The 26507-nt window shown below is 40.1% G+C and overlaps 1 protein-coding gene across 2 annotated transcripts in view; it reads left to right on the top strand.

The window, feature by feature from the left end:
- Nucleotides 1–3995: 3995 nt before the first annotated feature.
- Nucleotides 3996–26507, top strand: part of OSBPL3 (oxysterol binding protein like 3) — an 84032-nt gene continuing 61520 nt past the window's right edge. For both annotated transcript variants that reach the window (XM_053992119.1, XM_053992108.1), the window contains exons 1-2: nucleotides 3996–4118; nucleotides 22885–23009. The gene's annotated coding sequence lies outside the window, so the exon portion shown is untranslated. The remainder of the gene's footprint in view (nucleotides 4119–22884; nucleotides 23010–26507) is intronic.

Genomic DNA, 26507 nt, shown 5'->3' with positions numbered 1-26507 from the left:
ATGCATGGTCATGGCAGCCACAGTAAATCTGTGCATCTTTTTAATGTTTGCTGCCTTGTTCATCCTATCCAGCTTTGTAAATTTTAGATGAGGTCAAACTTCTTTTGACCATTTGGCACAGGAATTCTCTTCCTGAGTGCCCAGCTAGTGGATATTAATTCCTTTTCAGTTTTTCACTTCCCATTTTGACTTCCTTCTGCCCACCCACCTGCTTTGCCAACATGGAAAGACTACAAGCCTTCCTGCTCTCTCTCTGCCCTCATCTGAATAAGTAAACAAAAATAAATATAGCAGTTTGTAAGAAGAAAAAGAGTAAAGGATGCTGTGACAGCAGGTCTGCATTCCCCCACAGCTGTAGAGCTCTTATGACCATGCAAATGGTAAGGCACAATCACAATTGCTAAAAGTATTGCAAAAATTAATTAATTTTGCAACACATATGATATGCTTTTACCTCAGAGGTATCCAGAAGGGTTCCAAAGGGAATTTAACAAGGCTAATTCTATCTGGGAAGCCAGACAAGTCATGGAAGACCCAGTAACCATGGTCATGTGGAAAGAGGCCTGGGCAGCCTAGGGAGATAGATAAGCATTTAGAAGTACCAGCAAGAAGGACACATGAAAGGTGGTGCCAATACCTTCCATAATACCAGCCAGTAAGTGCAACAGGACAACAGCAACGTTTGCCAAAGCACTGTCAGTGAGATAGAGGCTCCTCAGTGGTGACCAAGAATAACATAGGAGGTACTGGCATAAGGACAGAAATTACATCATGGGGAGGGCTGGTGGAAAAAAAGAAAGCTCTCAAGGACAGATTTATTTTTGTGCATGAGGAAAGATGTTTCTGAATTTCAAGATAGATAACTCCTGCCCAGGACTGAAGATATATGTGCATAGTCATCAGAGGAATTAGACAGATGAATCCAATAACTTTGCAATGTGCACAACTTGCGCTGCTCACACCTGAGCCACACAAATACTGATAAATATATTCATCTGCTGTAAATGTAGAAGCTCTTCACAAAACTTATTTGTCAGTTGTTCAGCTGAAACCACAGGACAAATCTTGTGTCTCATAATGAGTCTTTCTCTTTGTGGTCCATATACATGGAATGGAAGCTGGCTCACTCACCAGACTAAGATTGCTTAAACATGAAACATCATTTATTGTCTTTGAGTCCAATAGGGATGCAATAATTATTTTTACCTAATAATTAAAGGAAAAAAAAATCAAGCTGGAAATCAAAAGACAATCCCTTTCATTGCACCACTGGAAACATTATTATGAACTGTCTTTACAAAACCACAGGAAAGAGCAAGCTGAAAGAACACACATTTTGGTAGAGTTTTAATTCAGACCATGTAATTTAATTCTGAATTACAATAGATCAAAGGGAAACTGAATTAAAAAAAATACCTGTTGGATTATGCAGAATGGATTTCCTCTTCTTAATCGTTCTGAAAAGATTACTGTGTCATGAGGCTCCATCAATCAGAACAGAAAACCCAAAGAGCAAGGCTAAATCAAAGGTTAAGTGCATGTTGCTGAGGAACACCCTAGCCACCTTTCTTTTATGATTATAAACTGGATGAGTTTGTGTTGATGGATCTATTAAGAACAAAAAAAACAGCAATCTATATTCACACAGAGGCTTTGTGCCCATACATTTCCCCCAATGTGTACGACCACATTGTATTTTGCTATCTCAGATAATGAACTGTCGCTATTTCTCTGTGTGTTGCTTTTCTAACAGAAAGAATGATCTTGTTCTCAAAAGGCTGGTTATTACTTTATTTCTAAACTTTTCTTTAGCACAGGAAAACAGAGCACTCCAATATTTTTTCATTGTTTCTGTGTGACAGAAAGGAAAAACTAAAGGAAGGGAAATGAAGCCCTAAATCCATAAGATCAAACTCCTTCCTGATGTAACTCCAGTGAAATAATGCAATATAGCCCGTGGATGCATCCAGTCCATATATTTTTACACAGGGACAATAGAAGTCCTAAATATTTCAGGAACCTCAAATAGAGCAATATCTATACAGCAGGACTCAAGATGGAGATTTTGGTTTGGAAGATAATTTTATTTTTGCAGTTTGTGTCGTTTTTATTGCAGGGTCTGGAGATTGTACATTTTCAGGTAGACACATGGTTACTTTCTACATTAGGAAGTGGTCTGAGTTTGATTTCAGTGGAAGTTGGAACAGGCCACACATGCATAGGAAGCATGCTGTTACCTAACAATGTGCTGTTGCATCATGGGAACACTAGAAAGGTATACCATCAACATATTCCAGGTGTTGAATTTTTCCTTAACTGATTGGATGCTGCAGGCTGTTTGGTGCCTTTAGTTCAAAAACTGTGCTCTTTAAAATGACAGGTGCTGCTAGTTTTGTCCTAAAACCAGGATTTATAAAATCAAACTTCTATAAAATCTGAAACCCAAGGAATTGCTAAATGTTATTGTTAAAATCTACTTGTTTGCAAACTGATATATACCCTCTGACAATGCTTGAACTCTCATACAGCAGTGTCTTGGAGCTACATTAAACAATACTATGAAAACTAAAACTACTTCTGTTGCTTTTCATTGACTTTGATGCTGGATGCTGACTAAAAAGTCGTTGCTTGAGCTTTCATTGTGTAGGTAGCATCTACTTAAGCCATCGTCAGTCTGTACAGCTGCAGTCAACAGCAGAGGCATCAGGAGCCCTCCCTGCTGTAGCATCACACAGGCCAGCTCTGACAGCAGCTTTCAGGGTGTTTGGGTCGCTCTGCTGCTGATGGTTTGGGAAGACTACAGTGGATACTGTCCTTACTAAACGTGATATTCTGCAGCCTCTCTCATGCCCTTACAAGATTTTGTTCAAGGTGCTATGTATTACTCTGCTCAGGTATGCTACCTCAAGTTCCAATCTGTGAATATCATTCCTAACTTTTGGGACGTCACTTAAGCTTGCTCTTCCAAATGCTTCTGCTCTTTTTAAACGCTGTATGAATGGTATTCATGAAGAAAAAGGTTTCTGTTTCCCTCCAGTCGAGAAAAGCACCGAGTTCTGAATGGAATTGAGAAGCAGCTGATCAGTTTTGGGCATGTGAGTCTGAGTAAAGAAACCGAGGTGGTTCTTCCCACCCCCCTCCATTTCCTAAGTGTGGATTAAATCGCACTTTGTAAGTAAAGACGGTGTGAATGGTGTGCCAGGTCACATCCCGTCTGCCTCCTCGCAAGCAGTAACAATTTCTGAAAGATTTAGTGCATACATTAAGGGTTCATGGAAGCCGTCCAGCGCGCTTCTAACGGCTTGAATCTAATTAGTCATTCAAGATGTTTATTTTTAAATAAGGTACAGAGAAACACGGTAAGGATGCCGGTTCAGGAAAGGGATAGCGGGGGAAGGCGGGGAGGGGTGGTTCTCCCACGGAGGAGCTCTTCCCCAGGCGGATGGCGAGGTGGGGCGCGGGAAGCGCTCCCCGTGAGCGGGAAGTGATGCCCGCAGGCTGCTGTGGATGCGGCGATCCCCCGACGAACCCTGTCCGCCGGCGCTCGCTCGCACTTCGCCCCTGCGGCGCGGGAAGCCGCGCCCTCGGGACCAGGCGGCCCAGGGAGGCATCGCTCCCGGGGCTCCCTCAGGGTCGCTGCGGGATTAGCTCCGCGCCTGCCCTGCCCTGCCGTGCCCGCGGCCCGCCCCGCCCCAACCGCTTAAGGCGGGCTCGGGGGCTCAGCTCCGGCTTAGCCCGGGGCTCCTGTCCCCGCGTCCCCTCGGGCACCGCTCCCCACCTGTCCGCGGGCGCTGCCCGTGACGTCATGGAAACACCCCCTTCCCCCTTCCCCGCCCCGCCGGCCGGGAAGGCGGCGGCGGCTCCGGGAGGCGGCGGGGCGGGGGCAGCGCAGGCTCCTCCCGTTGGCCGGCGCGGCCGTCAGTCGAGCGCGGCGGTCCCGCCGCCGGTCCCGCTCGTGGGTGTTCCCTGCCAGCCGGAGCGAGCGCTCAGCCCGGACCGGCCCTTTATGCAGGCTATCGCTCCTGCCAGGCTCCTTCCTTCCTCGCTCCTGCCTGCGGGGCGCCGCTGCCCGGGGGCCATGGCGGGGGCGCCCGGCGGGCCGTAGGTGTGGAGCTCAGGTGGGTGTCCGCCGTAGCGATGGGACGGGGCCGGCTGGCGGGGCGCAGCCCGGCGGAGCTGGCGGCGGTGGCCGCTTCCTTCGCTGGAGCGCTGCGGGACAAGGCGAGCCGGGGGGCGGCAGCCGGCGAACTCGGCACGCGAGGAAAGTGTCGCTTTGGCGCCCCAGAAAGCGCCTTTCACGCCCGACTGGCAGCGAGGGCGCCCACGGCTGCCGGCCGGGGCGCGGGCGGGCGGCTGCTGCCGGTGCAGCGCCTTATCCCGCCGAGCCCCTCCAGCCTCCTCCTGCGGCACTCGGGGTCTCCGGCCGCGCTGTCACAGCCCCACGAGGCTGTTCCGGAGCGACAGCCAACTTAGACACCTTCCCTGCTCCAGGAGGGTGCTGCTTTTTTTGGAAGGGGTTTATCTTCCTGCCGGTGCGCTCCATGTGGCACTGAGACGGAGCGAATTCCAGGTGAGCCGGGACACACCGGGCAGCCGCTGCCCCGGGGATGGGCTGGAGCAGCTCTCCCCGCGGCTACGGGCTCTGGGGAATCGCCCGGCAGCCGGCTGGCTGTGAAATCCGTGGAACTTCCGAAATCTCTACTCAATCTGTGGTTCTCTGTACTCATGTAAAATAAAGAAGAAAAAAATGCCACCATTATTATTATTTCTTGCCTCTATCTTAAATAGGTTAATTAAATCCAGCTTGTTCCTTGTTCCTAGGTTGATTTAATTTCCATTTGAGGACCAATTAGGCAATATGAGCTTTTAAATACTCCATTATTTGAAAACTGTTTGGTGTACAGTGCTTCACAGTTCAGAGACAGTGAAGTACTCTTCATTGAGAGTGTTTCATTTTTACTAGGAGGATATCTAGAATAGCTAGAGAAAAGGGCATTTAATAAATGTAAGGTAATTTTCTGCCGTATGTTTTTGTCCTAGGCCGCTAATGATGGTAACCGTGTTTTTCTTTCTCTGTTTTCTTGAGAAGGGACAAAGGGAACAGTTGCTTCATCCCTTGACTTTCATCGATTAATCATAGAGTTCAGAGTGTTTCACTCATAGAGTTCAGAGTGTTTCACTCTACTTAATTTCAACAGAGCTTGTAAGTCCGGTTTGGGTATTTAAAGCGTGCGTTTTCATGGACATTTTCTGTAAAGCCCTGGGCAGGGATGGTTTTAACTTCCATGAGCTTTCTTTTTTTATTGTTTAAAATGCTTTTTAAAAGATGTCTTTAAATAATACTCCCCAGTCTGCATTCCCAATACCATTGTGGCTTCAATTTCAAAGCAACAGCATTCACAAGTCTTGATTCTCTTTACTCTTATTTTGCCTTCCCCACACGTTACATTAGGCCCACTTATGTCATCTCTTTTATAATTTTGTATAGTGTCTGGGTTTGCATGCAGGAAAGGTGGGAGGGGACTTTTAGGTGTTGGAGGTGTTCTCTGTGTGTGCACTGAACAGTTGTGGTTGTGCTGAAATTATTAGTGTGTTCACCGAGGACAGGAAATGATGGTAAGGCTCTGCTGGAGTCTGCCTGTTGCAACACTCTGTGTGTGGCTAGCTCATTCACGGTTGCAAATGTAAGTATACTGTATTTTATACAAAAGCTTATTTGGGTTTTTTTAAGTAGATGTGTGTACATTGTTGTAAAGAATTGGGTCTTGTTCAAACCACATCTATTATAAACAGATGCTTGTCAGCTTAATTCCTTTGTTTGTTGCATTCTCTAGATCTTGTTACATACTAAGGGAGAAATAGAGTCAAACATGGCATTTCCCGGACCTTATGGTTTCTAATTGTAAAACTGAGTTTTCAGTTTCTACAAATGGTGCTATTAGCTACCAAATGAGAAGAGCCTCTCTATAGAGAAGTTAATTTGTATCTGAAGTGCTAATATGTTTTAAGTTTAAATTGGATTTGCTGCAAAGTGCCTTTCAAAGCCCTGCAGCGATGAACGAGGTAGCAGAATGAGTATGTCACTGTGCATGGGGTACTTTTACACGTCAGAAGCAGTATACTATCTGTATCAGCATATTTTGATCTCATTAAATTTAATCTACTTTAGTACAGGTAAGATTTGACTTACCGAAGTAGCAAAGTTTTGCTGGTAAAAGGCTGCGGTATAGATACTGTGATACACTGCTACTAAGGTACCAAAGAAACTTCTAGGAGAATCTAATTGCTTTTTTTCTGTATCAAGTTTCAGATAATAGGATGCAGATACACCGAGGTCTGACAAACGACTCTCTGGACCGGGACTAATATGTTTCCAAATTTACCCTGCTCTGCTCTTTGAGATGCTGGATTTGCATGTCTGTCTTCTGCATTAGTGATTATGTTCAAACATTATACTTTGGGGGGCAGACACTGTTTTTAGGCTCCTGCAGCTGTCACTTGTGCAGCATCCTTGAATGCTGTGCCTTGAAATACATATTTCATTGCTTAAGTTTCTCATTTATCCGAAGGACAAGGAGGTTTTGTGTATTGTAGTGTTCTGTCCTGTTGTGGGTGGGTACTTGTCTTTATTCTACTAACATAAAATGTATCTCCTCCATGTTAATTTCTAATTACCTTAGAAGGAGGTTTTCTGTCTGCCTTCAAGGTTGAGTGATGTGGGTATTGTTGCTAATGACTATGATAGCCTAGGTAAAGTTGTAGGCATAATAGCTAAGAAAAGCACAGCTCTGGGTCTGACCCTAGGAGGCAGGATATCTAACTCCTTCTTTAAATCTGCTTTAGCTTGTTACTTGTGCAGAGTTCTCGAAGATGCTTGTGGCTTTCACATAGGGTATATGTTCAGAAATAGATTCTATTATATATGAAGTTATGACATGAATGAACAGCCTTGCGGTTTTGGAACTCTGTCAGTATGAAGCTCATGCACATTGTTGCAAGTCACTTGAAACATTTAAAAATAAAGTTGCGGGCAGCCTCAGCTAGGGAAGAAAACTGAGAACTTGAACAAATTTTTTCTGATTTTCTGTGTTCAGATGTTGCAACTGAGATAATTTTTAAATTAACAGAGCTGTTGTGGCTGCTGGGTTTGTTTGTTGGGGGAGGGGGGGAGGTTGATTTTGTTTTGGTTTTTTCTAAAATACAAATTCAATGGCAAGTCTGGTACCTGCTTTGCTACTAAAAGCAGTGAGGATTAGGAATGCCAGGTGAAACTGGGAAATGTACTTGGCCATTGCAGCTCAGCCTCTACTGTCCTGCCTGTGTGTGTGCCTGACTCAGTGCAAGCTCCTTAGGATAGAAGTCACGTGTTGGTGTGAGGCACTGAGCACAGCAGGGCCTAATCCTATTTCAGTGTCTGGGCACTCCATGATGTTAACCATGAAAGTAAAGAAATAGAGTCGAGCTGCTTTCAATCTGGCAGGTGCTGAGCAGTTTTTGCAATGTCTGTTTGCTATTTGCTAATGATTCTCAGTCTTTGAGTGCAGGCTATTCTAGACATGTCTCTTGAATTGTGGAAAATACGTACTGATAAGCAAGACTTGACAGGAATCCCTGTCATGTGCAACAGGAGGAACAAACAGAGAGAACTGACTTTTACTGACATCTAAGCCCTAAGCTTAGGGAGTACATTGAGAGTTGCTATGTGCATCTAGCTCTTAGAGATATCTCTAAACTAAATAATTGTACATCTGGCTGTGAGACAGACATCTGACATAAAGATAGTGGCTGCCTAATAGCATCTGGTAAGTCACAGGAGAAAGGCTGCAGATAGGATGTTTTATGTGTCTCTGTTGTTTGTCAGTATTGTAACTGCTTAGACTGAATGTGAAAACTTGTCCTTTGAAGTCATTGAAAAGCATACTAGTCAAGCTCTGCATTCCTTGTGCAGCCATGAGGTGTGTGTATGTATCTGTAGGTTTAAGTTTGTAATTTTCAAGTCCAGTTGTTAAACTACAAGTACCTGAACTGAATATTTTCTCTCTAGTCTTTAAGTTGTGGGGGTTTGATACCTGAATCATATTTAGTTTGGCAAATACAGCTGCTGCCGTGTCAACACTTAATTATTTCCCTCTGAACATTTTCTTTGGCAATTATATTAATATGAGTGTGCAAACAAATGCACGAGCCCTTGCCTCTGCTTTCTATGTAATGCATAGACTGAGAATTAATGACATTTTTCTTTTGATTCATTTTTACATATTAGCAACTTTTAACTGAATCTTCAATTCGGAATCTTCAGATTCTGCCTTCATGCTGGTTGAACTTAAACCTGAAAAGAATCACAGCAAAACCATGGTAATATGTGGTGCTACAGTTGTCATGCAGCAGTTGTATGTAATTGCTATACATAGAAAAAAGACAGTAACAATACAAAGTAGTAAAGGTGAGAAACTCATCCTTGTTTATAAGTTTGTCTGTGTTTACTGTAGTGTATCTATTGAATTTCAGTAGTGACTTTTTTATTATCATTAGGGAAAAAAAAAGTAGTATTGTGCTTTCTGGCCATTCTGTGTATCGTCTGATGAATGTTGTCAGGGTAAAAATCTGAAATATTTCCCTTACTGAATGTAGCCAATACTTTTCTCCCATCTTAGTTGCAGCCAATTCTTTTATTATTGCTAATGATGATACTGCAGAGTCTGTTATCATAACTGTATTCTACTATCTCTTGTGCCAGTCAGGTCAATTTTAGGTCACTTCTCTCTTATCTGATGCCACTTACTCTCATGATTCTGGACGCTTTTCCTAGTCATAGTGAACACTTTTCTACTGTTCCAATTTTAGTCTGTTCCACTTTCATATAGTTGTTGGTGAAAATGAATGAAGCTTCTGGTGTACATGGTTCTGATCAGGAGCATCTGTGTGGATGTACTCCATTTGCCTCACATGTACACTCTGCCCAGAGAGTAGCTGAAACCCCTGAAGAGACAATTTCTGAACAGCCTGGCAATCAGGGAGAGCACCATGTGTGCCAGAGACTTTATCCTTCTCAGTGCACAAGCCCATCTGTGTCACTGTTAATTCTGCCTGTTACAGAAGGTCAAGTCCTGCCCTTCAAGTTTTCATGTGAGCAGGGTAGGATATAGGTCTCTGGTACTACTTTTTTCCATCTTGCCAGTCACATATGTTAAAAACATTTTATTGCAATGTCTCCCTCTTCTCCAAGATAATTGCTTTGTCAGTGTGCCTAGAAAAATATCCTTGAAAATAGCCTTGAGGAGGGATAGAGTTACTTCATGCTCATAGTTGCTGAACTGAAATAAAAAATTCTTATTTTTACAGGACTTTCTCTGTCCTGTCTGCAGTGACAACATATGACTTCGAGACCAGTCTTGCTGAGTGTTTCTGTCAAAAAGGTTCTGGTGCTACCTCAGGCTGTGAGGCATAACCGTGGCATCTGCCCTGAATATAATGTGGAATGCATCTTGCTCATACTGGCAGCTGAGACTACATTGGCTATAACTGTGCTGCTAAAAAAGTAGTTTGTTTAATAGTCTGATAAAATATTGTATTCTGAAGGAGAGTGAACGATTCTATCATTTTTCAATATCTCTTGCTTGTGACAAATATGAGTGCTGAGATTCCCTACAAAGCTTTGACAGCATAAAGTCTGAATTCAAGAGCAATTTATGATGGGAGGAAGGGAGGAAGTTTCACTATGAACGTGATTCAGTCACTGACAGTCTTGTATACCTTAAAAAAGGAAACAGCAAGTGTCTGTTAATCTTCTGTGGTAGTGCTTGACTGATTTAAAATAACAACGTGTAAATCATCAGTAGCAACAGCGGTCCTGAAGACAGGCAAGTGATTGTATTCTGTGCACTTGGGAGCAGATGAAGCGGCCTCCAAAGGATGTGGGCTACTGAGTCTCTGCTAGTTCGAGATGACTGCGGTTAGGAGTTTGTGGTGGCTCTCTCAGGTTCACTCCCTGATACCTTGCTGCTTGCCAAAGGAAGGCAGGCTGGTACTTGCTGAGAAATGCCTTTCCACAATTTGGTAGCTGTGTGGGGTTTTCCCCCTCAACTGCATGTATCTGTGTCTGTACAGCATAGCAGCACGTGAGCTCTTAATTCATGAGAACTGTGCAGCCATTTAGGTAGCAGGTCCATCTTTTTAGCAATGATTCACCACCTCCAAAGAAGGTAGGCCACCTAGAATGCGTCAGGCTGTTTGGAGCTGACATTTTTGCTGAAAGATTGAAGGTATTTGCTTAATAAATAAGCAATATTGGAATAAAGAAACCAAAGAAAATAAGGAAAAGGTATTAAAACTATGCCTGAAGAGAAGGCTTCTCCCTAACTTTTTTTTTTTTTGCTAATAAGAGTAATTAATAGGACTTTGTGGTCTACCCTGGGAACTTGTCAGAACTCCATCTTACTGTCTGTTACTGTTAAATAGGGTTAGCTGAATCATTCGGAGCAGCCATGTTCAGTTTCCTTACAAGATAACATTCTGATAATGGCTTTGTCACTACTTAAGGTATGTGAGAGGACCAGAGAAAATGGGCATTGAAACAGGGGAGGTTCCATCTGAGCATCAGAAAGTTTTTCCCTCACTGAAAAGGAGGGTGACTGAGAACGTGCACAGGTTGCCCAGAGAAGATGCAGTCTCCCTCCTTGGAGATACTCAGAAGCATTCTGGATGTGATCCTGGCTAACCCATTTCAGGTGGTTCTGCTTGAGTGGGGGATTGGACCAGATACCCTCCAACTGAGGGAGTCCCTTCCATCTTGAACCATTCTGTGATAATGCTACTAGGGTATTTTGAAGTGTGGTGCAATTCTGCTCTTCAAAATCTTAGACAAATTAATTTTTAAAAGCCAGACAGTTTTGGTCTCTGGTCTTGCCTTGGCCTTAAAGTCAATAAGCAACCTTGTGGTTGGGGTACAGATCATCTCTCATACAACAGGGTGCATCCATTGTTGGAGTAGGCTTCCTGTGGAGGATTGGTGATGTCTGTCTGAGACAATTTGAGTTTTAAAAAGAGCTAGAGCTACTGGGGTTTTCTAATTTGCTTGATACTGAAGTCAAGTAACAGCAATACGTGTATGAAGAGAGGAGAATGTCGGCTAGATCTCATCCTGTTATTGAACTCTAGTAACAACCATGTTAGGAAAGAAGAGTTAATATTTCTTGTTTGCTTTCTGATTAAGGTCAAACAATGGAAGGAAAAGAATTTAGGTGTTGGTCTGCAGGATTTTGTCATGTCTTGGCAAGAAAGATAGTGGTTTTTAATATGTGAATTCAGTAGGTGTGCTCTTACTAGTGTCAACAAGTACTATTTAGTGAATAGAATGATGGACAACAAAGATATATCATGAACCCTCAACAAAGATGTATCATGAACCCTCATCTGCCTACAACTGTGGTATCTATACCACTTCTAGGCTGAGAAAGCAGCAATCTGGGTTTAGATTCCAGGAAAATTTCTGTGCCAAAAATATTAAGCCAAAGTATTATGATTGATTCTTGTCTTCCTTAACTGAATGGTACTGATATTGTTTTACTGAGTGACCTAACTAGGAAGTTAACAATTCATCGTTCTTACACTACTGCCACAGCTGCTGAAATTCAGGAAGTATAAAGCACATTCATTCTTTCCTGTTGTTTAAAAAGAAAAAAAAAGTTATATCAGTGAGTTCATTTGCAGATTTATTACTGTCTTTCAAATCTACCAATTTCAACTATAAGACATTAAACCTGAAGCACTCAAAATTATGATAACTTTATAAACCTTATAAAATTAAGGCTCACTTATTAAATATCTCCCAGTGCTTAGAGAGTATCAAATTGTTGAGGAAGGAGAACTTGCTGAGGTAGAGAAGTGCTACTGTGGATAAAGTAAATTCTTGCCTTTTAGCTGATATGTAGTTTGTTTTGTTGAAACAAGCTTTTTTAACATCCTATTTCTTAGAACAAGAATACAAATGCTTGGCTGAAATCATGTTATTTCACTTACTGAATAAATATGGAACTTCAAATCTGGAGATAAGAAGTTAGAATTTTCCACAGGATGGCTGAATCATAGTTTTCTCTCCACACATGGACACAACTTTACAGCTTATTTTCCTGTGTGTAATACTATATTGTACTTTACTACTTGAAGTTCAGTAGGATCAGTGCTTGCACTTGAAAATCAGCAGCAGAGGCATTGCCAGGATAACACTTTCACTGATGACACTTGCTGTTTGTTTGCTTGTTTTTGAAAGAAGGAAAAGGAAGTAATGTCAGGCTTTGACAAAATGGCATATTTGAGAAGTGTGGTTTATCAATTCTTTCTTTTTCCTTTTTTGCCAGAACACTTAAGTATGTAATATCACTTTCTTTTGCCATGTCATGTGTATGCAATTGTTGGTATACTGAAGATCCCTTGCAGACAATATTGCTTTTTAAAAGATCCAGTTTCAAGTAATGGGACACCATTGAGTATTTTCAAGTGCATGCAAGTAATTGTTTTCACCAGAAAAGTTTTATAATCTGTTTTTAGTCCTAGTTGATTATTTTGATAAGCTGAGCAGGGAAAATGCAACTTCCCATTTATTTCTGGCTGTAGTGTTAGCCATCTCTGTTTTTAAAGAAGTGTTTTTCTTCATTTCATAGTAATTTGATGCTAGAACAGTGACTGTAGCTCAGAGACACCAAGTGACTGTTTTCATTTTGGGAGATAATTTCCTATTTGAAGAGGCTTGGGAAATCTTGGCTTCTGGGGCACAGCTCAGCATTTGAAAACACTGGTGTTTTCCTAACCGTGGATGCCATTTCAGTCTTGGCATTCCAGACATGACAGGTCACATCAAACTACCAAACACTCCTTGTCAAGTGAGTTTGCATTATTTACTTTAATATGACTAGAATGCATGATTAGCATAAACACACCCTTCTATTCAGTGCAGGATGAGAGTTGTTTGATTCTGGTTTCCTCAAATTTAAGTAGTAGTTCACTCTCCAGAGCCCTTCTACAAAAGGATCATCTTTGCTTGCTGTTATGTGAATTTTATGTTCTAAACTAAAAAGAAAAAATACTTTTTTAGACCATTAGAAGGATGCAATGCCTTTCTCACTATGATCTGTGTCCCAGCACTCACATCTTGCAGAACTAGCGTTCTTGAGGGATTTTCTTTCTTCATATCATTACTCAACAGTCTGCAAGTTCGTTGCTACTTGATCTACCTTGTGGTGGCTTACTTAAGAAGAGAGATGGTATAGGCTGTGCATTTGTTGTACATTAATTTATTGATAAAATCATGTCTTATATTAGCCCAGCATAATGTACTTAAAGCTGAGAGGAACAGTGGTATTCAGTAATGGAACTAGGGATGAAGGGCAGGGAAACAGGATTTTCTATTTTTTCTTAAATATTAATTTACAAAACTTAAATTCTTCTCTTTTGATTCTGATTTACTGACTGGTTTTTTTATTTCCTTGTGGGTTTTTTTTGGCCCATGAAAACCATGAGGGTGTTTTGAGTAAATACAGCCAAGTCATCTTATGAAGCTGTTTTGCCCAGTCTTTGAATGCCACTGACACATTTGCATGCAAAAATGCTTTGTGAAATGTAGGAGGAGTGCAAAAAAAAAAAAAACTGCAAGGCATAGATGGGTTAGATTTGTGCTTGGATTGACTTTGAAGAAGGGAATTGTTCTAATCTCCTATTTCCTCCTTGCATTGAGATTCTGAAGTGCTTGTTTCTCTGTGTCTGGGGACTGTAGTTGTCTTTGGAAAGGCAAGGACATGCAAAGCATTGACATCAAATCAAGAAGAAAATATGAGTAACTTTCATTGTCAGAATTGATGTAATTGAAGCCACCTATGACTGGTAGCCTAAACATAGATTCTAAAACATACCATTGATGCATTGATCTGCCACTTTAAAAAATTATATTCCTTAAAAAACCCAATAAAGACACACAAAAACTTTCCACAGAAGGAATAAATGTAAGCGGGTAAAGATGAAGTAATTTCTTTTTATTAATGGAAACCTAAGAGTATTAAGGCAAGGTCAGTTTTCAGCCCAGATTAAATCAGCAATAATAACATTGGGAAGCGATATATAAAGACTTCCTTGCTGAAGGTGGCTGTACTGGCACATAATACAACTGGAAGGGAGTTTGTGGATTCTCATGTTCAGTATTTGTTGCAGTCAATGAATTTGTATATTCCTGTTTGCAAAGTTCCCAAGCATCATCTTAAAGTAGTCAAAGCTTGTCTCATTAACAAATTATTTGAAAGTAGTCAAAGCTTGTCTCATTAACAAATTATTTCAAAGCTTACGTGTTTGGACTAAAATTTTATTCCAGGATTCTGGCTAAAAGTACGCACAACCAGCTTCTATGTCCAGTTGGATAAAGTTGATATTTTCTCTCGATATTTATAGGAGCATTTGCACCCTTTGTAAAGCGGTTTTCACTCTGTTTGTGTAGGGGGGACTCTCTTTCCCCCAGTCAGTTTAGGAGACTTGCATTTAGACTTGAAGAGATGCAGGGAATCTTGTGATATGGCTGATTAGGTATGCTCACGGTACTCATTTCAGAACAATATTATGCTGTCAATCTTCCTTGCATAAACTTACATATATCTCACCTGTGTCTTAGGTGCTATTTTTAAATTTTCTGACCAGATTAGATACTGGCAGTGCCTTTTTTTTGATGCTTCCCTACATGGCTCTGTAGGAAATGCCTGAATTTATGTAATGGATAGCTCTTTTCTCTTTTCATATCTTCATTAATTTGTTAATGAGTTGATCAGGCATGTATTCCATGCATGTGAGTGCCTTCCTCTCCTTGGTCAGTTCCCACTGTCTCAGCAGAACTTGTGCTTGGCTTATTCCTTGGACCCTGACCTTGCCTCCAGGGCTGATAAACTGCATTCCCTGACACTGCTTCTGTTCGTGTGGCTCCTCTCACCTGGTGGCCTAGTTGTTCAGTGCATCAGATGTGCCTCTATACCTTTTGTCAGCAGCAATTTTTAGTACACACTTCAATTCCCTTGCCAGTAGTAGGACTATTAAATAAAACTAGCTCAAAGATAATTCTTGGCAACTTCTTCTGGTGATCCATGTCCAGCCTGATAATATTTTATTGTCTGTGGCCAGTCAATCACTTTGCAATTCTTCTACCAAATAAGATCATTACCAACTTTTTTTAATGCAGCTGTTGTTGAGTCCAGATGTGATCTAAGTTTTCTCCTGTCTGTTTTTAATTTTTTGTAAAATGTTACACTGTGACTATTGACTGCATGGTACTGTTTGTAGTAGAGCTGATGTCTTTTTACTTTTGTCCCCTCGGTTTCAACTCTAAAGACAGGTATTCTGTTTGTTGTCCTGCCACCAGAGAATATCTCCAGCTGGGGTTTTTTGTCTTCTTTAGAAATACAGATTGTAGGTTTTAAATTATTTTATTGGCTCGAGGTGAAGTAGACACAAAAGCTTGAGAATATATCAGAGTTTTATTTGCAACTCTATGTACAATTTAATCTGATTTTTTTTTCCACACATGTCCAGGAAGATGTTACTTTTAATTTCATTCTGGTTTTCATAATTTCCAGGTCTGTTTCATAGTTGACATCCTATATTTATTTTTTTACTGAGAAATTTTCACTTCCAGGTTACTACTTTCCATAGTTTCTATAAGGTGTTGAAGAATTTAGTTTCTAATATCTTTTAAATCAAAAATTTTTTAAGCTATACCTTTATTCCTGTACTTTAACATCTGAGGTGCAACTTCTTTAATCAACTTGTTCTCTGCCTTTTTGGGAGCTGTCGTGAAATGCTTATCTAGTTGGGGCTATTTCATCTTTCAAGTTGTCTACTCCATGCTGCATCCCATGAGGCATTTCCAGATTTGTTTATGCATATTTAATGAAGCAGCAACTCCGCGTTTTCAGTTTACAGAGACTGAACTCCTCAATCCTGAACTCTACATGACTGCTAAAACTTCATATGAGTCAGAAGTTAATCTCTTCTAATGCCCAACTCACTGGGATATTATTCATTCTAATAAAACAAAGTCTGTAGCAATGCTGTTTTCTTTGAATCTACTGCAGACTCTGAGCAAGGCTGTCCTTTTTAAGTGCGGTTGGTTTTGGTTTGGTGTTTTTTGTTTTATTTTTATTTTTACACAGATTGTGTAAGTTCTTTTGCAATGGTGTGTTTGGGGTGTTTTTTTTTTTTTAATCTATCACAATATTAAGTGGTGTATATTTGAACACCCTCTATCTCTATGAGCTTTCTTTGAATAGCGTGTGCATTTCATTATGTTTTAGCCACCAAGATGCTGTTGTCCCTATGATATTTAATCTTGTATTTAATTCAGATGCATTAGTTTTGTAGTGGAGACCTCTTTTTTGTAAGTACACAAATGCTTTAGAGTGTTCCATCTCGTCACGCCTGTTTACCTGAGCAGACTACTTGTCTGCCTGAACCCTGTTCTAATCTGTGCTAGGACTTTCAGCCCTTTATCAAACAATCAGAGATAAGAGTCCTTCTTGGTCACATTCTCATTTTCCTTTACTTGTGCATCGAGGTTGCATGTGGAGGTTGTCCCAACAACTCTCACTTCTCACTTTCATCTGTAACTCCCTCCTTGGGTGTGTCACCTTGTCCTTCATGGTCAGTGTCCTTGTCTCATAATTGAGAGTCCTTGAGCGGGAGAGTCCTGCTGAGTGACTCTGAAATGCTGTAATGTCCCGCCCATCTTTCTCTCTGCTCATTATTTTAATGCCTCTTTATCAAGTCACTTGAGATATAGCTGGATCAATTGTTTGAAGTCGTGCTATATAAATAATCTCTAGAGTCTGTCCCCCCTCCTTAAGTAACCTTGTACACCCAGATAGAATATATCTTTGAATCAGCAGGGAAATGCATAAAGAGCAAGGGAGAAGGCGAAAACCAATATATGTGAAACTGTTCACTTAAATGTGACTTTTTATATTTTATACACATTAAAAAAGCCTCATGTTGCATTTGAGTATAAATAATTAACTGAAAATTATTATATGTAATTTTCTTTCAGTCACAAATACAGTAGTAGCTGTTGCCAAGGTTTATCAGCAGCTACTGCTACAGCTAAGGCAAATTTGCAGGTCATCAGATGTAGCGGAAAACATCTGGTAAATAAATAGATTCTGGAATTTGTTGACATCTTGACTGGTCACATCTGTTTGATTTTTTTTTTTTTTTTTGTTCAAGAAAATGTTTCTGAATAAACTTACTGTGGATTAGGTTGAAGCTTCTGCAGGATGGTATTTATTTGTTCTGGTGGATGTCATATATTTACTCTGATGGATCTTGTTGTTTTATCATAATTGCTTTTAAATTAATGCTTTCATGACAGTTTTGTGAATATTTAGGCCGCTATTGTCCTGACCTGAGGCTGATAATGCCTTTTTTTTTTTTTTTTGTGGCTTTTTTATACACACATGACTCTTAAGAGGGGAAGGAGTTACACTGTAGATGTTCCAATTTTGGAGAGAAGAGCAAAGTCTCTTCAGTATTACAGATGGCGAGGAAACAAATTACCTTTTTCTGGTATCTTTTCTATCCTGCTAATCCCCAGATCCAGATTTAGAAGCATTGTGTGTCTGTCCACCGTAGCTGCATGCTTTCTTTCTGGTCTGATGCTGCAGTTGCGTTGGCTGATCTCCACTGTTCTCCCTCCTTTCGTTCGCGTGGGTTTGTTGCTTCTTTTCTCAAAAGGCAGCATGTGGTGTGTCCCTGCTCACTGCACCTCACATGGTGGTTTCAGAGGTGGGGGGAGGCTGTTTGGTGCTCAGGGCTTGTCAGCCCTGGCTGACAGGCTGCCTGCCCTGCCTCTGTCTGGTTGGTGCTGCCTGGGAGCAGAACAGCTCAGCTTGGAAGAGCCCCACGGAGTTCTGGGGCACTGAGCTCTGATTCATGGCAGCTAACACATAGCTGTAAGACTATATTTATCCACAGTACATGCATGATGTTTTGTACACTTTGCAGGTTTTTTTAACCTTCATTTGTTCCAAATAGTCTGTTGTGGCCGGCAGAATTTTAAAATAAAAGCGTGTTCTGTAAGAGTAACCAGATCTAGTATACAAAGTGTCTCCAGTACTCTTCCCTATTTTTGATGCTATTTATCCACACTTTCATTTCTTACTTCAGAAAGAAAAATCTTAATGGGAATGAGTGTCATGATTCTGTGCTTTACCAGAAGTTGGTAAATGAAGCCTGCACCTGCACTGACAGTAGGGAGCCTTTCTGTTCTGGGGCAGCTCAGCTAGCAGTAGAACACAGATGTCCCAATGCAGAACAGTGTCACGGAGGCAACATGTCAGGAGGCTTGCTTTAAAACCTCTCTTAAACATCAAACAGACATAGTTCTTTTGACCTGTTCTATTCAGCCTGGTCTGCACCTCAGAAATGGTAGGTCAGAGGGCAGAAAATCACTGGCAATACTACCTTTGGTCTTGTTCAGTGTAGTAGGTCCTTCTTGGCAGCCCTCCAGGCAGTGTTTCTAAAGTGCTTGCACAGCTATAACAGAGGCAATCCTGGACTTTTACAGCTGAAGTGAAGGGCCAGGTAATGTGGCATTTGGTGATTCATATGGTCTGGTAAATACGTTCTTTTCCATAAGTAGCATTATTCTTCTTTTCCCCACTCAGTAAAGGAGAAGGAGATGGATGAAACCAGAGAGAAAATAGTAAGATGGTCAGATGATGGTTTGAAGGGGAGAGAACAAAGTTTGGAGTTCTGGCCTGAGGGGAAGTGGGAAGACTTGTCATTGCAGCAGTGGTTACTTTTAATTTAATTCCATGGACTGTAGAAAAACTGTGAGTGCTTTAATTACATAATGACCTTTAAAATGAAGGTGAACAGAAATGCTGAATTCATAGAACACATTTCTAGCTGTCAGCCAAATTTTCTGAGTGAAACCCTTTATCAGCTCGGAGAGGGGAAAATGAAGCTTGCTACATGGAACTTTTCATTACGTTTTTTGAGATCCTCATTGGGTATTAGAAGGCAGAAGAGAGAATTTGTTTCATGCCTTTATCAGAGTGCTGCAGTCTCAGCTGTTCCAGAAGATTTTGGACCCTCTCATGTAAGTTGTGCCAATACAGTGGCTTCAGGGAAGGGACAGGTTGTATATGAGTGTGTAGCCTTGCTCCTCTTCCTGCCCCACGGTGCCCAGAGAGGTGTCACAGGAAGAAGTGTATGGGCACCATGGCATCTTGCTGGCAAAGACATCATCTTTGACTGGAAGCACAGGGCAAGCAAGATTTACAACCTGCTAATAAAGCAGCAAAATGGCTTAATTTGAAAAGGTATGCATGCTTCCATCACCTGCTGTAACTGGAACCAGAGTGGTGGAACAGGGAAACATTTGGTCTCTTGAAAAACAGGAGTTCTGAATGAGTGTTGGAGTCTAATGTAATCATCTTAATGGCTTGCTTCCTGCTTCGCTGTGGTAACATGCCACTGTGTATGCCTGTGTGCTTTTTCTAATGAGAAGATTTTTCCCTCCTTGAAAGACAGAAAAGCTGAGGGGGAGCTATTAAATTCTGAAAGCTATATTTAGCTGGGAGCAATTAAAACTAGCACTGTATAATGACACTCGAGACTAGCTTATCCATCAGGCAAACAGTAAAATTTTAATGTTTGGTTCCAATCAGGCTTGGCATTACTGTTAACTTTTGCTTACATTCATTAAATTATGCATTTTAGAAGGTATGTCTGGTGCAGGTTGTTTTGGAGAAGTTACTTGCTTTCTTACTGTTCCCACTTTGTTCCTACTTCCATTTTCAGTGTAAACCCCCACAGTCCCATGTTGCTTTTGAAAGAGGTGGTTCTGCTCTATCCTCCAGTCAGCAGATGCCTGGTTTGCTCTTTTCATATCTTTATGCTTGCAGCATGTTGGTGCAGTGAAATGACTCTGCAAACACTATGGCTAAAAATTTGGCTTTTTCCCTCTTTAGCTATTAATGGAATTAATTTTCCACTCTGATTTCTCTCTGTAGTTATGTTGCTACCAGATTTAGTAGAACTTGCCGTGGGGATAAATGGCTAACTTTGAGAGGGGAGAGAATTGTCTGGTTCCTCCCCAAGGGCCCAGTTCTGCTTGATGCAGACTTACACCAAATTGCAGTCTATTGCCAGATTGAGTCTTTGTTGCACTCCTGGTAGGCTCTTCTGGAAATAGTTAGAAATATGTAGCTTCCTTAGGACTAATACAGTACAAACCAGCTTAATTAATTGCTGTAGATTTGTTAAAAGGTCACTTATTGCATGTTCATTCTTTTTTTCCCTTGGGCACGGAATAATTAATTTTCTCCATTCTGCATTAAATGAGCATCCCTCTATGATGCTCACATGATCTGTCGTCGTCCACTGCAAGACATGTTTATTGCTCAGTTTGTCCTTCTATTCAGTGCATCAGGCTATAGAGTTTTTCTGGTCTAATATTCTTGAGTATGTCTATGCAACTATTTTATTGCACAGACACAGAAAAAGTTAAAAATCTATCATCAGTGCCGTTAAGCTGATCTGGATTTCCCAGATGATTTTAGAAATTGTGTACCTGTGTTGCATAATATTCAGAAACAAAATCTGTTGATTGCTTCTTTATGCTCACTGATCAAAACAGATCTCTTGAGTACAGTGGTTTGGGGACCAAGGGGGAGAATGGGGCTTTTTTTGGACCAGCAAACTGTGAGGGAAATTTCATTTTGGAAGGAGGAAAACTTGATGTCTATGCAAAAACGTGGAAAGATTGTGCAACAGCAAAGACATCACTTGGCTTTATGGGGTGACTAAGTGATTGATACAAGCCTTGGCTTCCTGAAATGCTGATGGCTTAAAGTGCCCAGTGAAGGATGCTTAGGCTGTGTCTCCTTATATCTGTCACTTTCCTTTAGGGTCCTTCTAGGACCCCTCTAGGGTTCCTGTTACTTCAATATCATATGTAATATAGCCTAATGTATATATATATATCTCCAATAATATGTAATATATCCTAGTAACTAACATAGTTCTTTGTAATTTATATCAGATCATTTTTCCCCTGTTTTTCTTACGGTGTTCATGCAAATAGCACAGAGAATTAAAGGCACAAATTTTTCAGATGTAGCTTGTTGGAGTTTGTTTTTTTTTTTTGAAGGCTTTTTATAAGGTTATTCTGTTGCCTTAACCATGAGAAGTTTTTAATATATGGTTAGTTGGAAGTTTCAAATGTAAAACAGCTTAATTTTTGAGTTGCTGGGAAAAATGCCAGCCATAGATTCAGGAAAGTCTGAGTAATAAAATCATAAAGCTGGTTCATCACTCAAATATGTTGTTATTTCAGCTGCCTCTGCCCACTGCATGTTCCTACAGGCTAAAAATGTCAATAGGCTCTTATATTAATAGCTATTTTAGGACTCTAATCTTAAAAGGCAGTACAATGAAAGAACCTTAGATTAATCAAAAATATCAAAGTTAACACATCAAGTGTTCTTTCTTACTCTAGTTTAAAAAACTTCCACCCTTAATACTTAGATGATTAAAAGTACACATGTTCATGTATTGAATTATCCTAAAATTAAATCACAGATGTTTAAACTACAAACCAGATGGGGACAGTGGCATTTTTAGGATTGATATAGAAGAAGCAAGAAATTGAGTGTAAATGTGAAATTAGGAGATATTAAATGTAGACAGCTGATAGGAGAAGGCAAAAGTATAGCTCAAAACTCTGAATTGAAAACAGGGAAAAGCATTTCCTTTTTCCTTGGTAAATATGCTAAGACTGTAAGAATAATATTAAATAGGAGCAGTAATGTTAATTCAAGAAATACAGAAGAATTTAATTTCACTACTGAATTAAAGCTGTAGTCTATGACAGCATGTAGATGTAATAACTAAGAAAGAGTTAAATTGTAACAGTAATCTAAATTCAAAACTGTTATCACAAGTAATTTGAAGAATTCTCTGTTTCTCATATTGGTTTTGAAGAAAGATCAGGAAAGCCTCAGCATCAGAAAAAGCTTAACAATGTGCTAGTTTTTATGAACAGTATGTGGTAGTCAGACACTGGTTTGTCTGGGGCTGGTTGATTGCAGACTTTTGGAAAATTTATCATCAAGATGATATGGGAACTGACTCGGGGCAATAGAAATTCAAATCTAATAATTGGAATGAAGGACCATGTAGTCCATGAATATAAAGGCAGACTAAACCATTGTTCCTTTTTAGCTCAAATGGAGCACGTTAAACTTTGTCATAATTTCTTTTTGGTAGTGTTCACACTGTACAGAAAAGTCTTGCAGGCTGCTAAAACTGTAAAATTGGATGGTCTTCAAAAAAGTGCATTTGACTTAACATCAAAGCCCTGTGTTAGTTGCTTCAAAGCAATGGCTGAATAATGTTACAAGTTTGTCAAAGAGTAGTACCCTGGCATCTATTTCTGTTCAGGATTCTTCTTTCTTGTTTTTGTGCTGACAAGATGTTTGGGTGGGTTCCCCACTGCCTCAGTAGAATTACACACTTGTGCAGAATTCTGGATCTTTGGAGCAAGAAGGGTTTCTGTTACAAAATGCATTGCTCTCACAGTGCATTAGCAGACTAAAACTCAAGTTGCTTAGTTGTATGGGAGAATGTGGCTAACCTGAATTTTTAATGCATATCTTTCAGAAAAAAAATGTCAGCTGTAGATGCGATGCTGTATTTCAGGGAAATATTTTGGGAGCGGAGAATGCACAAAAATCAAGGCAGAAAATTTTTCAGATATTCATATATTCTAGTTGTTACTTCCCTTGTGCTTCTCAGGTATGAAAGGATAATGCAGCAGGAAGTTTTATTTCTCATCTGATTTTTTTGTTTGTTTTTCAGATCCAACACAGGACTCATGTGAGCTTGCACATCTTGCCTAATGGAATAGCTCATACTTTCACTTCTACTTCTGTAAGAGAAGAGATTTGGATTCTTCCTGGTGGCAGTGATCCTACCCACTCACTGTAAGTCAGTCATCCTTCTCTCACAGCTGTGTTGCTGTCCTTCTAGGAAAGCAGAGATTAAATTGGTGTGGAGCCTGTTTTAGCCTAGAAGAGCGTATGATCAAAGAAGCTGTGTAAGAAGCTTCCTGCTATAAAGAATCACTCAGTCAATGGAGAATGGGAGAGGTCTACAGTATAGCTGAGAAGGGGCACAGTTCAGTCCCCTTTTGGGATAAGACATGGTGCTTAATTAGATGTCTAGAAGAATAGAAGGAAGTAATGAAGAAATAGAACAGGTAAACCTGAAGTTGTGCTAATGTAACCTTTTTATTCTGCTGAGACAAGGGTAATTTTTCAAAAATACCTCAAAGCTGTGTTGCTTTTGAGGGAAATGGGGGGAAAAATACCATTTATTGGGTTGTACTGTGTTTAGGTTCCCTTCAGTCTAAGGCTTTAGGCTTTCCACTGCTCACCCTCTGAGTCAGGAAGGGAGACTCTCACCCATTGCACCATTGGACTATGTGGTTTGTGTTTCATTCTGAAATGTTCTCTCTAGACTGCAGCCAAGTATAAGATTTGGGCAAGGTTGAGATTGTGTTATTGGTGACATTGAAAAACTTCTTGTCCTGCTGGTGGGTTTTTTTTTGCCCGAGTGTTCACTAATTGTGGGATTTAGCATTGGGAGAAAATTCTGTCCTGAGTCATATTTCCAGTAATGGCATTTGTGGCATTTTATCTTCTCTAATAGTATGTAAATGTAGTCACAATGCATTCTGAATACTTAACAATTTCTCTTTTGGTGTAGGAATGTTAATAATGTATTTTAACTTTCTGGCTAGCTGCTTGTGCTGCATTTAAACTTTTAATGTTTGTATTTGTGCATGTGTGTATAAATATATATATATTCTTGTCCTTTTAAACCTGTAGGGACTAGATTAGTATTTTAAGATTAGTATTTTAGAGCACATTAGCTGGTTAGGATGTTTTAGGCCTTATAGGCATGTAATTTACATGTTTGATTGTAGTTTTGGAAGACTGGGTGTTCTGAACTTTGCAGTTCTTACAGTCCAGTGTATAAATTGATGTTTTTAAAGTCTGTCTTGATTGACTTACATGGATCTTATACTTGTAAACCAGAATAGAAAACTGCTGTTTGCACTAATTTCTTATTGTACTTGCATCTGTATCTGTGTAGGCTTAATCACTGCTTTAAACTTGGTGAATTTTTAGGCTGAATCTCTGTTTCTCTTGTGAGCATGTAAAAGGTATCACTAGCTCCGTGATGCCCAGTAGGAACTTGCTTTCCTCTGGAAAGCTGGAGATGAGTCATGAGAACTGAAGATTGTAGCAGGCACAAGGACTGAATCTTTGCTAGGTGTGACTGCTGTAAAGCACATTAGAAACCACATATGTTTTCAGCTTCTCTAAATTAGAAGCTGTAAAGGTGTCAGTGGAGGAGAGCAAGGAGTGGAAATACTTTCACTTGGTTATTTCTGTTGGTAGGTACTGCTATACTGCTCCAATGGGAGGTGCCCACTTGCTGTAGGATCCTTTTACCTATGAAGATAGTGGAGTTTATCAACACTATTACAAAACAGCCTGCTGATAAAGTTGGGAAGTTTTATGTTTAAGTAGCAAACCAAAGTTTTTTGATTGCCTAATGACTTTCAAAACATTTCTGTACAAGGCAGAAATGAACACAGACCTGCCCCACCCCAGTGTAAACTTGTGGCAATTTTATTTACAGAGGGGGCTCCTGTGGAGCAAATAGGTTTGTGACTTCACATGGAGTCATGCATGAAATCTGTGAAAAAGTCTGGTCAAGACCTTATCTGCTTGTCCTAATCTTTCTAGTGTTCACCCCTGGAAGGCAACTTTGATAGCAAGGGTGGTAGATTTACAGGGATACAGAGCTGACAGCATTTGAACAGTTACAAAGAGGGAATTTTTCATTGCTCCTCTAACAGCGGCAGCAGAAGACTGAAATGAGAATTAGGATTTACCTTAACAGTAATACTTCCATTTTCATACTGATGCAGTACAATCCTGTTGGTATATGTTCTCAGAATGCATTAATACTTTGTAACACCCTGGTTTTTTGAGATACATTAAATCTCACGTTATCACATGGAATAATTTCGCTAAATATATCTGTATCTTTTGAAAAAGGAAAGAAACAGTAGCTGGTGCTCAAAGTGAATTTACCTTTAAGTGGCTATCTTAAATTCATTTTTACAAGCTTGAAAATTGAATCTATGGCTGTTACAGAAGCAACTTCCATATGTCACTGAGCCTTTAGGAGAATTCTTTACTGCTCTCTTGAATGTAGGAAAATGCAGTGAAAGAAGTGATCCTCAGTCTATGTACATTCTTTTATGAGAAATTTCATGGAAACCTTGTGTATTCTGGTCTTTGTTGGTATTTTCTGTTAGTTTTGCCAACCTAAAATTCCAAGCTGAGTTCTTTGGTACAAGTATTTTGTAAATTGGCTATTTCGTTTTATCTTACTTGTTAAAAGTATTTAATTTTACTTTTTAAGCTGAATATTAGCAACTCAATGCTGTCTGCCAGCTTTTTACTAATAGGGTTATATGAAAAATTGTTCATACAGAACAAAATTCTGTATTAAAATATGTCATTTATTACTTCCTCTGAAGGAAAAAGAGGCCAAATCTTTGCATGCATATGCTTGTGAATGCAAAAATAACAAATGTACAACCCCAGATTTTGTGTACAAGCTCAGGACTATACATTTAAGCCACTTCCCTCAGATGTGTTTCTTCTTGAATTAGCTATGAAATATTTGTACTAACTTGTCCAGTGAATAGTAGCATAGGTAAACCCCCTGCAAAAAAAAAAAAAAAAAAAAAAAAGTGAAGAAGGGAAGGAAAAAGCTGTTTGTTAACTTCTTGTCTTGCTAGTTGCTATTGAAACAAATTCATGTTGTTATTTAAGAATGAAACAGTTATATCTGAGTATCATCTGTGGTTGGGAGGGGTGAATAAGCAGATTACCAACCTCATGTATCTTTTCATTTTAGCCATAGATATTTTGATCTAAAACAGAAAACACCTGCTTAGACAGAGGAACTGCTTGAATCAAGCAGACTGCTGATTTTATGTGATCTCAGAATAAAGTCATTTTTAGGACTTGTTTCAGTAGAAAATAAGTGTTTGTGAAATTACGGAAAGGTGGATGAAATATACATCACAGTTTCATTAATACAGCAGGATATTATTTGTCATTTAAATGAATCTCTTAGGGCAAATTGTTGCTTGTAAATGCTGAATGTGTCGGGCTGATGTTTGGCTTGAGTTGGTGTGACAAGGTTGTGAACTCTTCAGCCCTGTGGTGCCAAGGTGACAGACCATTCTCCCTGGAGTAAGGGCAGAGTATGCCACACACATGAAAATTCAGGTCTTTTTAATAGGTACTGCTTCCTACTTTGGCAGAGACTATGAACTTTAAGTGCTTAAATAGCTAATTAGCACAGCCAAAAGTAACTTAGGAGATCATGAG

Source organism: Vidua macroura, chromosome 1 (assembly GCF_024509145.1).
Source record: "Vidua macroura isolate BioBank_ID:100142 chromosome 1, ASM2450914v1, whole genome shotgun sequence".
In the NCBI taxonomy this organism is placed as follows: domain Eukaryota; kingdom Metazoa; phylum Chordata; class Aves; order Passeriformes; family Viduidae; genus Vidua; species Vidua macroura.
This window is presented reverse-complemented; position numbering and strand designations above follow the sequence as displayed.